This window comes from Spermophilus citellus (assembly GCF_964194105.1).
Source record: "Spermophilus citellus genome assembly, chromosome: 5".
In the NCBI taxonomy this organism is placed as follows: domain Eukaryota; kingdom Metazoa; phylum Chordata; class Mammalia; order Rodentia; family Sciuridae; genus Spermophilus; species Spermophilus citellus.
The window spans coordinates 33,492,353-33,504,883 of record NC_138186.1 but is presented as its reverse complement, the minus strand read 5'-3'; positions in this window follow the sequence as shown (position 1 = coordinate 33,504,883).

Here is a 12,531-nt window from a genome sequence, read left to right as displayed (position 1 = left end):
CTTCATGAAACTTGACACAATAATGTAGTTTCACGTTCTATCTCTATGTTTTGTTTCCTCTTGATGTAGCCCTAAGCAGTGACTGGCGAGAAACACTTCCATATAAAGGGGTTGCCAAGCGTCCAAAAATTACGAATCTCCAGAAATCTCAGCAAATATTTTTTCACCCAAACTGGATGATACTTTCAGGTAATGATCAGTCCACTAAGCTGACTTGGTTCACCAAATTTCGTTCTTCTATGTAGTAGCGTTCATTTCCAGTAACAGTTTGAATTTTTAGGTTTCACTCTGTTTTCTCCTATATTGATAGATGTATTTAAAACTCTAAATACAACACGGTTTTACTAGCTTCTTGAAACTTGACACAATAAAGAAGTTTCACGTTCTGTCTCTATGTTTTGTTTCCTCTTGATGTAGCCCTAAGCAGTGACTGGCGAGAAACACTTTCATGGAAAGGGGTTGCCAAGCATCCAAAAATTACGAATCTCCAGAAATCTCAGCAAATATTTTTTCACCCAAACTGGATGATAGTTTCAGGTAATGATCAGTACACTAAGGCGACTTGGTTCCCGAAACTTTGTTCTTCTATGTTGAAGCGTTCATTTCCAGTAACAGTTTGAATTTTTAGGTTTCATTCTGTTTTCTCCTATATTGATAGATGTATTTGGAAGTCTAAATCCAACACGGTTTGTGCTAGCTTCTTGAAACTTGACACAATAAAGTAGTTTCACCTTCTGTCTCTATGTTTTGTTTTCTCTTGATGTAGCCCTTAGCAGTGACTGGCGAGAAACACTTTCATGGAAATGGGTTGCCAAGCTTCCAAAAATTACGAATCTCCAGAAATCTCAGCAAATATTTTTTCACACAAACTGGATGATCCTTTCAGGTAATGATCAGAACACTAAGCCCACTTGGTTCACCAAATTTCGTTCTTCTATGTTGAAGCGTTCTTTTCCAGTAACAGTTTGAATTTTTAGGTTTCACTCTGTTTTCTCCTATATTGATAGATGTATTTGGAACTCTAAATCCAACACGGTTTGTGCTAGCTTCTTGAAACTTGACACAATAATGTAGTTTCACGTTCTATCTCTATGTTTTGTTTCCTCTTGATGTAGCCCTAAGCAGTGACTGGCGAGAAACACTTCCATATAAAGGGGTTGCCAAGCGTCCAAAAATTACGAATCTCCAGAAATCTCAGCAAATATTTTTTCACCCAAACTGGATGATACTTTCAGGTAATGATCAGTACACTAAGGCGACTTGGTTCCCGAAACTTCGTTCTTCTATGTTGAAGCGTTCGTTTCCAGTAACAGTTTGAATTTTTAGGTTTCACTCTGTTTTCTCCTATATTGATAGATGTATTTGGAACTCTAAATACAACACGGTTTGTGCTAGCTTCTTTAAACTTGACACAATAATGTAGTTTTACGTTCTATCTCTACGTTTTGTTTCCTCTTGATGTACCCCTAAGCAGTGACGGGCGATAAACACTTTCATGGAAAGGGGCTGCCAAGCTTCCAAAAATTACGTATCTCCAGAAATCTCAGCAAATATTTTTTCACCCAAACTTGATGATAGTTTCAGGTAATGATCAGTACACTAAGGCGACTTGGTTCCCGAAACTTCGTTCTTCTATGTTGAAGCGTTCATTTCCAGTAACAGTTTGAATTTTTAGGTTTCACTCTGTTTTCTCCTATATTGATAGATGTATTTGGAACTCTAAATCCAACACGGTTTGTGCTAGCTTCTTGAAACTTGACACAATAAAGTAGTTTCACGTTCTGACTCTATGTTTTGTTTCCTCTTGATGTAGCCCTAAGCAGTGACTGGCGAGAAACACTTTCATGGAAAGGGGTTGCCAAGCATCCAAAAATTACGAATCTCCAGAAATCTCAGCAAATATTTTTTCACCCAAACTTGATGATAGTTTCAGGTAATGATCAGTACACTAAGCTGACTTGGTTCCCCAAATTTCATTCTTCTATGTTGAAGCGTTCGTTTCCAGTAACAGTTTGAATTTTTAGGTTTCACTCTGTTTTCTCCTATATTGATAGATGTATTTGGAACTCTAAATCCAACACGGTTTGTGCTAGCTTCTTGAAACTTGACACAATAAAGTAGTTTCACGTTCTGTCTCTATGTTTTGTTTCCTCTTGATGTAGCCCTAAGCAGTGACTGGCGAGAAACACTTCCATGGAAAGGGGTTGCCAAGCGTCCAAAAATTACGAATCTCCAGAAATCTCAGCAAATATTTTTTCAACCAAACTGGATGATACTTTCAGGTAATGATCAGTACACTAAGCTGACTTGGTTCACCAAATTTCGTTCTTCTATGTAGTAGCGTTCGTTTCCAATAACAGTTTGAATTTTTAGGTTTCACTCTGTTTTCTCCTATATTGATAGATGTATTTGGAACTCTAAATCCAACACGGTTTGTGCTAGCTTCATGAAACTTGACACAATAATGTAGTTTCACGTTCTATCTCTATGTTTTGTTTCCTCTTGATGTAGCCCTAAGCAGTGACTGGCGAGAAACACTTCCATATAAAGGGGTTGCCAAGCGTCCAAAAATTACGAATCTCCAGAAATCTCAGCAAATATTTTTTCACCCAAACTGGATGATACTTTCAGGTAATGATCAGTCCACTAAGCTGACTTGGTTCACCAAATTTCGTTCTTCTATGTAGTAGCGTTCATTTCCAGTAACAGTTTGAATTTTTAGGTTTCACTCTGTTTTCTTCTATATTGATAGATGTATTTGGAACTCTAAATCCAACACGGTTTGTGCTAGCTTCTTGAAACTTGACACAATAAAGTAGTTTCACGTTCTGACTCTATGTTTTGTTTCCTCTTGATGTAGCCCTAAGCAGTGACTGGCGAGAAACACTTTCATGGAAAGGGGTTGCCAAGAATCCAAAAATTACGAATCTCCAGAAATCTCAGCAAATATTTTTTCACCCAAACTTGATGATAGTTTCAGGTAATGATCAGTACACTAAGCTGACTTGGTTCCCCAAATTTCATTCTTCTATGTTGAAGCGTTCGTTTCCAGTAACAGTTTGAATTTTTAGGTTTCATTCTGTTTTCTCCTATATTGATAGATGTATTTGGAACTCTAAATCCAACACGGTTTGTGCTAGCTTCTTGAAACTTGACACAATAAAGTAGTTTCACGTTCTGTCTCTATGTTTTGTTTCCTCTTGATGTAGCCCTAAGCAGTGACTGGCGAGAAACACTTCCATGGAAAGGGGTTGCCAAGCGTCCAAAAATTACGAATCTCCAGAAATCTCAGCAAATATTTTTTCAACCAAACTGGATGATACTTTCAGGTAATGATCAGTACACTAAGCTGACTTGGTTCACCAAATTTCGTTCTTCTATGTAGTAGCGTTCGTTTCCAATAACAGTTTGAATTTTTAGGTTTCACTCTGTTTTCTCCTATATTGATAGATGTATTTGGAACTCTAAATCCAACACGGTTTGTGCTAGCTTCATGAAACTTGACACAATAATGTAGTTTCACGTTCTATCTCTATGTTTTGTTTCCTCTTGATGTAGCCCTAAGCAGTGACTGGCGAGAAACACTTCCATATAAAGGGGTTGCCAAGCGTCCAAAAATTACGAATCTCCAGAAATCTCAGCAAATATTTTTTCACCCAAACTGGATGATACTTTCAGGTAATGATCAGTCCACTAAGCTGACTTGGTTCACCAAATTTCGTTCTTCTATGTAGTAGCGTTCATTTCCAGTAACAGTTTGAATTTTTAGGTTTCACTCTGTTTTCTCCTATATTGATAGATGTATTTGGAACTCTAAATCCAACACGGTTTGTGCTAGCTTCTTGAAACTTGACACAATAAAGTAGTTTCACGTTCTATCTCTATGTTTTGTTTCCTCTTGATGTAGCCCTAAGCAGTGACTGGCGATAAACACTTTCATGGAAAGGGGTTGCCAAGCATCCAAAAATTACGAATCTCCAGAAATCTCAGCAAATATTTTTTCACCCAAACTTGATGATCCTTTCAGGTAATGATCAGAACACTAAGCCCACTTGGTTCACCAAATTTCATTCTTCTACGTTGAAGCGTTCGTTTCCAGTAACAGTTTGAATTTTTAGGTTTCACTCTGTTTTCTCCTATATTGATAGATGTATTTGGAACTCTAAATCCAACACGGTTTGTGCTAGCTTCTTGAAACTTGACACAATAAAGTAGTTTCACGTTCTCTTTCTATGTTTTGTTTCCTCTTGATGTAGCCCTTAGCAGTGACGGGCGAGAAACACTTTCATGGAAACGGGTTGCCAAGCTTCCAAAAATTACGAATCTCCAGAAATCTCAGCAAATATTTTTTCACCCAAACTGGATGATACTTTCAGGTAATGATCAGTACACTAAGCTGACTTGGTTCACCAAATTACGTTCTTCTATGTAGTAGCGTTCGTTTCCAGTAACAGTTTGAATTTTTAGGTTTCATTCCGTTTTCTCCTATATTGATAGATGTATTTGGAACTCTAAATCCAACACGGTTTGTGCTAGCTTCTTGAAACTTGACGCAATAAAGTAGTTTCACGTTCTGACTCTATGTTTTGTTTCCTCTTGATGTAGCCCTTAGCAGTGACTGGCGAGAAACACTTCCATATAAAGGGGTTGCCAAGCGTCCAAAAATTACGAATCTCCAGAAATCTCAGCAAATATTTTTTCACCCAAACTGGATGATACTTTCAGGTAATGATCAGCACACTAAGCTGACTTGGTTCCCCAAATTTCATTCTTCTGTGTTGTAGCGTTCGTTTCCAGTAACAGTTTGAATTTTTAGGTTTCACTCTGTTTTCTCCTATATTGATAGATGTATTTGGAACTCTAAATCCAACACGGTTTGTGCTAGCTTCTTGAAACTTGACACAATAAAGAAGTTTCACGTTCTGTCTCTATGTTTTGTTTCCTCTTGATGTAGACCTAAGGAGTGATTGGCGACAAACACTTTCATGGAAACGGGTTGCCAAGCTTCCAAAAATTACGAATCTCCAGAAATCTCAGCAAATATTTTTTCACCCAAACTGGATGATACTTTCAGGTAATGATCAGTACACTAAGCTGACTTTTTTCCCCAAATTTCATTCTTCTATGTTGAAGCGTTCGTTTCCAGTAACAGTTTGAATTTTTAGGTTTCACTCTGTTTTCTCCTATATTGATAGATGTATTTAAAACTCTAAATACAACACGGTTTTACTAGCTTCTTGAAACTTGACACAATAAAGAAGTTTCACGTTCTGTCTCTATGTTTTGTTTCCTCTTGATGTAGCCCTAAGCAGTGACTGGCGAGAAACACTTTCATGGAAAGGGGTTGCCAAGCATCCAAAAATTACGAATCTCCAGAAATCTCAGCAAATATTTTTTCACCCAAACTGGATGATAGTTTCAGGTAATGATCAGTACACTAAGGCGACTTGGTTCCCGAAACTTTGTTCTTCTATGTTGAAGCGTTCATTTCCAGTAACAGTTTGAATTTTTAGGTTTCATTCTGTTTTCTCCTATATTGATAGATGTATTTGGAAGTCTAAATCCAACACGGTTTGTGCTAGCTTCTTGAAACTTGACACAATAAAGTAGTTTCACCTTCTGTCTCTATGTTTTGTTTTCTCTTGATGTAGCCCTTAGCAGTGACTGGCGAGAAACACTTTCATGGAAATGGGTTGCCAAGCTTCCAAAAATTACGAATCTCCAGAAATCTCAGCAAATATTTTTTCACACAAACTGGATGATCCTTTCAGGTAATGATCAGAACACTAAGCCCACTTGGTTCACCAAATTTCGTTCTTCTATGTTGAAGCGTTCTTTTCCAGTAACAGTTTGAATTTTTAGGTTTCACTCTGTTTTCTCCTATATTGATAGATGTATTTGGAACTCTAAATCCAACACGGTTTGTGCTAGCTTCTTGAAACTTGACACAATAATGTAGTTTCACGTTCTATCTCTATGTTTTGTTTCCTCTTGATGTAGCCCTAAGCAGTGACTGGCGAGAAACACTTCCATATAAAGGGGTTGCCAAGCGTCCAAAAATTACGAATCTCCAGAAATCTCAGCAAATATTTTTTCACCCAAACTGGATGATACTTTCAGGTAATGATCAGTACACTAAGCTGACTTGGTTCCCCAAATTTCATTCTTCTATGATGAAGCGTTCATTTCCAGTAACAGTTTGAATTTTTAGGTTTCACTCTGTTTTCTCCTATATTGATAGATGTATTTGCAACTCTAAATCCAACACGGTTTGTGCTAGCTTCTTGAAACTTGACACAATAAAGTAGTTTCACGTTCTATCTCTATGTTTTGTTTCCTCTTGATGTAGCCCTAAGCAGTGACTGGCGAGAAACACTTTCATGGAAAGGGGTTGCCAAGCGTCCAAAAATTACGAATCTCCAGAAATCTCAGCAAATATTTTTTCACCCAAACTTGATGATAGTTTCAGGTAATGATCAGTACACTAAGGCGACTTGGTTCCCGAAACTTCGTTCTTCTATGTTGAAGCGTTCGTTTCCAGTAACAGTTTGAATTTTTAGGTTTCACTCTGTTTTCTCCTATATTGATAGATGTATTTGGAACTCTAAATACAACACGGTTTGTGCTAGCTTCTTTAAACTTGACACAATAATGTAGTTTTACGTTCTATCTCTACGTTTTGTTTCCTCTTGATGTACCCCTAAGCAGTGACGGGCGATAAACACTTTCATGGAAAGGGGCTGCCAAGCTTCCAAAAATTACGTATCTCCAGAAATCTCAGCAAATATTTTTTCACCCAAACTTGATGATAGTTTCAGGTAATGATCAGTACACTAAGGCGACTTGGTTCCCGAAACTTCGTTCTTCTATGTTGAAGCGTTCATTTCCAGTAACAGTTTGAATTTTTAGGTTTCACTCTGTTTTCTCCTATATTGATAGATGTATTTGGAACTCTAAATCCAACACGGTTTGTGCTAGCTTCTTGAAACTTGACACAATAAAGTAGTTTCACGTTCTGACTCTATGTTTTGTTTCCTCTTGATGTAGCCCTAAGCAGTGACTGGCGAGAAACACTTTCATGGAAAGGGGTTGCCAAGCATCCAAAAATTACGAATCTCCAGAAATCTCAGCAAATATTTTTTCACCCAAACTTGATGATAGTTTCAGGTAATGATCAGTACACTAAGCTGACTTGGTTCCCCAAATTTCATTCTTCTATGTTGAAGCGTTCGTTTCCAGTAACAGTTTGAATTTTTAGGTTTCATTCTGTTTTCTCCTATATTGATAGATGTATTTGGAACTCTAAATCCAACACGGTTTGTGCTAGCTTCTTGAAACTTGACACAATAAAGTAGTTTCACGTTCTGTCTCTATGTTTTGTTTCCTCTTGATGTAGCCCTAAGCAGTGACTGGCGAGAAACACTTCCATGGAAAGGGGTTGCCAAGCGTCCAAAAATTACGAATCTCCAGAAATCTCAGCAAATATTTTTTCAACCAAACTGGATGATACTTTCAGGTAATGATCAGTCCACTAAGCTGACTTGGTTCACCAAATTTCGTTCTTCTATGTAGTAGCGTTCATTTCCAGTAACAGTTTGAATTTTTAGGTTTCACTCTGTTTTCTCCTATATTGATAGATGTATTTGGAACTCTAAATCCAACACGGTTTGTGCTAGCTTCTTGAAACTTGACACAATAAAGTAGTTTCACGTTCTCTTTCTATGTTTTGTTTCCTCTTGATGTAGCCCTTAGCAGTGACGGGCGAGAAACACTTTCATGGAAACGGGTTGCCAAGCTTCCAAAAATTACGAATCTCCAGAAATCTCAGCAAATATTTTTTCACCCAAACTGGATGATACTTTCAGGTAATGATCAGTACACTAAGCTGACTTGGTTCACCAAATTACGTTCTTCTATGTAGTAGCGTTCGTTTCCAGTAACAGTTTGAATTTTTAGGTTTCATTCCGTTTTCTCCTATATTGATAGATGTATTTGGAACTCTAAATCCAACACGGTTTGTGCTAGCTTCTTGAAACTTGACGCAATAAAGTAGTTTCACGTTCTGACTCTATGTTTTGTTTCCTCTTGATGTAGCCCTTAGCAGTGACTGGCGAGAAACACTTCCATATAAAGGGGTTGCCAAGCGTCCAAAAATTACGAATCTCCAGAAATCTCAGCAAATATTTTTTCACCCAAACTGGATGATACTTTCAGGTAATGATCAGCACACTAAGCTGACTTGGTTCCCCAAATTTCATTCTTCTGTGTTGTAGCGTTCGTTTCCAGTAACAGTTTGAATTTTTAGGTTTCACTCTGTTTTCTCCTATATTGATAGATGTATTTGGAACTCTAAATCCAACACGGTTTGTGCTAGCTTCTTGAAACTTGACACAATAAAGAAGTTTCACGTTCTGTCTCTATGTTTTGTTTCCTCTTGATGTAGACCTAAGGAGTGATTGGCGACAAACACTTTCATGGAAACGGGTTGCCAAGCTTCCAAAAATTACGAATCTCCAGAAATCTCAGCAAATATTTTTTCACCCAAACTGGATGATACTTTCAGGTAATGATCAGTACACTAAGCTGACTTTTTTCCCCAAATTTCATTCTTCTATGTTGAAGCGTTCGTTTCCAGTAACAGTTTGAATTTTTAGGTTTCACTCTGTTTTCTCCTATATTGATAGATGTATTTAAAACTCTAAATACAACACGGTTTTACTAGCTTCTTGAAACTTGACACAATAAAGAAGTTTCACGTTCTGTCTCTATGTTTTGTTTCCTCTTGATGTAGCCCTAAGCAGTGACTGGCGAGAAACACTTTCATGGAAAGGGGTTGCCAAGCATCCAAAAATTACGAATCTCCAGAAATCTCAGCAAATATTTTTTCACCCAAACTGGATGATAGTTTCAGGTAATGATCAGTACACTAAGGCGACTTGGTTCCCGAAACTTTGTTCTTCTATGTTGAAGCGTTCATTTCCAGTAACAGTTTGAATTTTTAGGTTTCATTCTGTTTTCTCCTATATTGATAGATGTATTTGGAAGTCTAAATCCAACACGGTTTGTGCTAGCTTCTTGAAACTTGACACAATAAAGTAGTTTCACCTTCTGTCTCTATGTTTTGTTTTCTCTTGATGTAGCCCTTAGCAGTGACTGGCGAGAAACACTTTCATGGAAATGGGTTGCCAAGCTTCCAAAAATTACGAATCTCCAGAAATCTCAGCAAATATTTTTTCACACAAACTGGATGATCCTTTCAGGTAATGATCAGAACACTAAGCCCACTTGGTTCACCAAATTTCGTTCTTCTATGTTGAAGCGTTCTTTTCCAGTAACAGTTTGAATTTTTAGGTTTCACTCTGTTTTCTCCTATATTGATAGATGTATTTGGAACTCTAAATCCAACACGGTTTGTGCTAGCTTCTTGAAACTTGACACAATAATGTAGTTTCACGTTCTATCTCTATGTTTTGTTTCCTCTTGATGTAGCCCTAAGCAGTGACTGGCGAGAAACACTTCCATATAAAGGGGTTGCCAAGCGTCCAAAAATTACGAATCTCCAGAAATCTCAGCAAATATTTTTTCACCCAAACTGGATGATACTTTCAGGTAATGATCAGTACACTAAGCTGACTTGGTTCCCCAAATTTCATTCTTCTATGATGAAGCGTTCATTTCCAGTAACAGTTTGAATTTTTAGGTTTCACTCTGTTTTCTCCTATATTGATAGATGTATTTGCAACTCTAAATCCAACACGGTTTGTGCTAGCTTCTTGAAACTTGACACAATAAAGTAGTTTCACGTTCTATCTCTATGTTTTGTTTCCTCTTGATGTAGCCCTAAGCAGTGACTGGCGAGAAACACTTTCATGGAAAGGGGTTGCCAAGCATCCAAAAATTACGAATCTCCAGAAATCTCAGCAAATATTTTTTCACCCAAACTTGATGATAGTTTCAGGTAATGATCAGTACACTAAGGCGACTTGGTTCCCGAAACTTCGTTCTTCTATGTTGAAGCGTTCGTTTCCAGTAACAGTTTGAATTTTTAGGTTTCACTCTGTTTTCTCCTATATTGATAGATGTATTTGGAACTCTAAATACAACACGGTTTGTGCTAGCTTCTTTAAACTTGACACAATAATGTAGTTTTACGTTCTATCTCTACGTTTTGTTTCCTCTTGATGTACCCCTAAGCAGTGACGGGCGATAAACACTTTCATGGAAAGGGGCTGCCAAGCTTCCAAAAATTACGTATCTCCAGAAATCTCAGCAAATATTTTTTCACCCAAACTTGATGATAGTTTCAGGTAATGATCAGTACACTAAGGCGACTTGGTTCCCGAAACTTCGTTCTTCTATGTTGAAGCGTTCATTTCCAGTAACAGTTTGAATTTTTAGGTTTCACTCTGTTTTCTCCTATATTGATAGATGTATTTGGAACTCTAAATCCAACACGGTTTGTGCTAGCTTCTTGAAACTTGACACAATAAAGTAGTTTCACGTTCTGACTCTATGTTTTGTTTCCTCTTGATGTAGCCCTAAGCAGTGACTGGCGAGAAACACTTTCATGGAAAGGGGTTGCCAAGCATCCAAAAATTACGAATCTCCAGAAATCTCAGCAAATATTTTTTCACCCAAACTTGATGATAGTTTCAGGTAATGATCAGTACACTAAGCTGACTTGGTTCCCCAAATTTCATTCTTCTATGTTGAAGCGTTCGTTTCCAGTAACAGTTTGAATTTTTAGGTTTCATTCTGTTTTCTCCTATATTGATAGATGTATTTGGAACTCTAAATCCAACACGGTTTGTGCTAGCTTCTTGAAACTTGACACAATAAAGTAGTTTCACGTTCTGTCTCTATGTTTTGTTTCCTCTTGATGTAGCCCTAAGCAGTGACTGGCGAGAAACACTTCCATGGAAAGGGGTTGCCAAGCGTCCAAAAATTACGAATCTCCAGAAATCTCAGCAAATATTTTTTCAACCAAACTGGATGATACTTTCAGGTAATGATCAGTACACTAAGCTGACTTGGTTCACCAAATTTCGTTCTTCTATGTAGTAGCGTTCGTTTCCAATAACAGTTTGAATTTTTAGGTTTCACTCTGTTTTCTCCTATATTGATAGATGTATTTGGAACTCTAAATCCAACACGGTTTGTGCTAGCTTCTTGAAACTTGACACAATAAAGTAGTTTCACGTTCTCTCTCTATGTTTTGTTTCCTCTTGATGTAGCCCTAAGCAGTGACTGGCGAGAAACACTTCCATATAAAGGGGTTGCCAAGCGTCCAAAAATTACGAATCTCCAGAAATCTCAGCAAATATTTTTTCACCCAAACTGGATGATACTTTCAGGTAATGATCAGTACACTAAGCTGACTTGGTTCCCCAAATTTCATTCTTCTATGATGAAGCGTTCATTTCCAGTAACAGTTTGAATTTTTAGGTTTCACTCTGTTTTCTCCTATATTGATAGATGTATTTGCAACTCTAAATCCAACACGGTTTGTGCTAGCTTCTTGAAACTTGACACAATAAAGTAGTTTCACGTTCTATCTCTATGTTTTGTTTCCTCTTGATGTAGCCCTAAGCAGTGACTGGCGAGAAACACTTTCATGGAAAGGGGTTGCCAAGCATCCAAAAATTACGAATCTCCAGAAATCTCAGCAAATATTTTTTCACCCAAACTTGATGATAGTTTCAGGTAATGATCAGTACACTAAGGCGACTTGGTTCCCGAAACTTCGTTCTTCTATGTTGAAGCGTTCGTTTCCAGTAACAGTTTGAATTTTTAGGTTTCACTCTGTTTTCTCCTATATTGATAGATGTATTTGGAACTCTAAATACAACACGGTTTGTGCTAGCTTCTTTAAACTTGACACAATAATGTAGTTTTACGTTCTATCTCTACGTTTTGTTTCCTCTTGATGTACCCCTAAGCAGTGACGGGCGATAAACACTTTCATGGAAAGGGGCTGCCAAGCTTCCAAAAATTACGTATCTCCAGAAATCTCAGCAAATATTTTTTCACCCAAACTTGATGATAGTTTCAGGTAATGATCAGTACACTAAGGCGACTTGGTTCCCGAAACTTCGTTCTTCTATGTTGAAGCGTTCATTTCCAGTAACAGTTTGAATTTTTAGGTTTCACTCTGTTTTCTCCTATATTGATAGATGTATTTGGAACTCTAAATCCAACACGGTTTGTGCTAGCTTCTTGAAACTTGACACAATAAAGTAGTTTCACGTTCTGACTCTATGTTTTGTTTCCTCTTGATGTAGCCCTAAGCAGTGACTGGCGAGAAACACTTTCATGGAAAGGGGTTGCCAAGCATCCAAAAATTACGAATCTCCAGAAATCTCAGCAAATATTTTTTCACCCAAACTTGATGATAGTTTCAGGTAATGATCAGTACACTAAGCTGACTTGGTTCCCCAAATTTCATTCTTCTATGTTGAAGCGTTCGTTTCCAGTAACAGTTTGAATTTTTAGGTTTCATTCTGTTTTCTCCTATATTGATAGATGTATTTG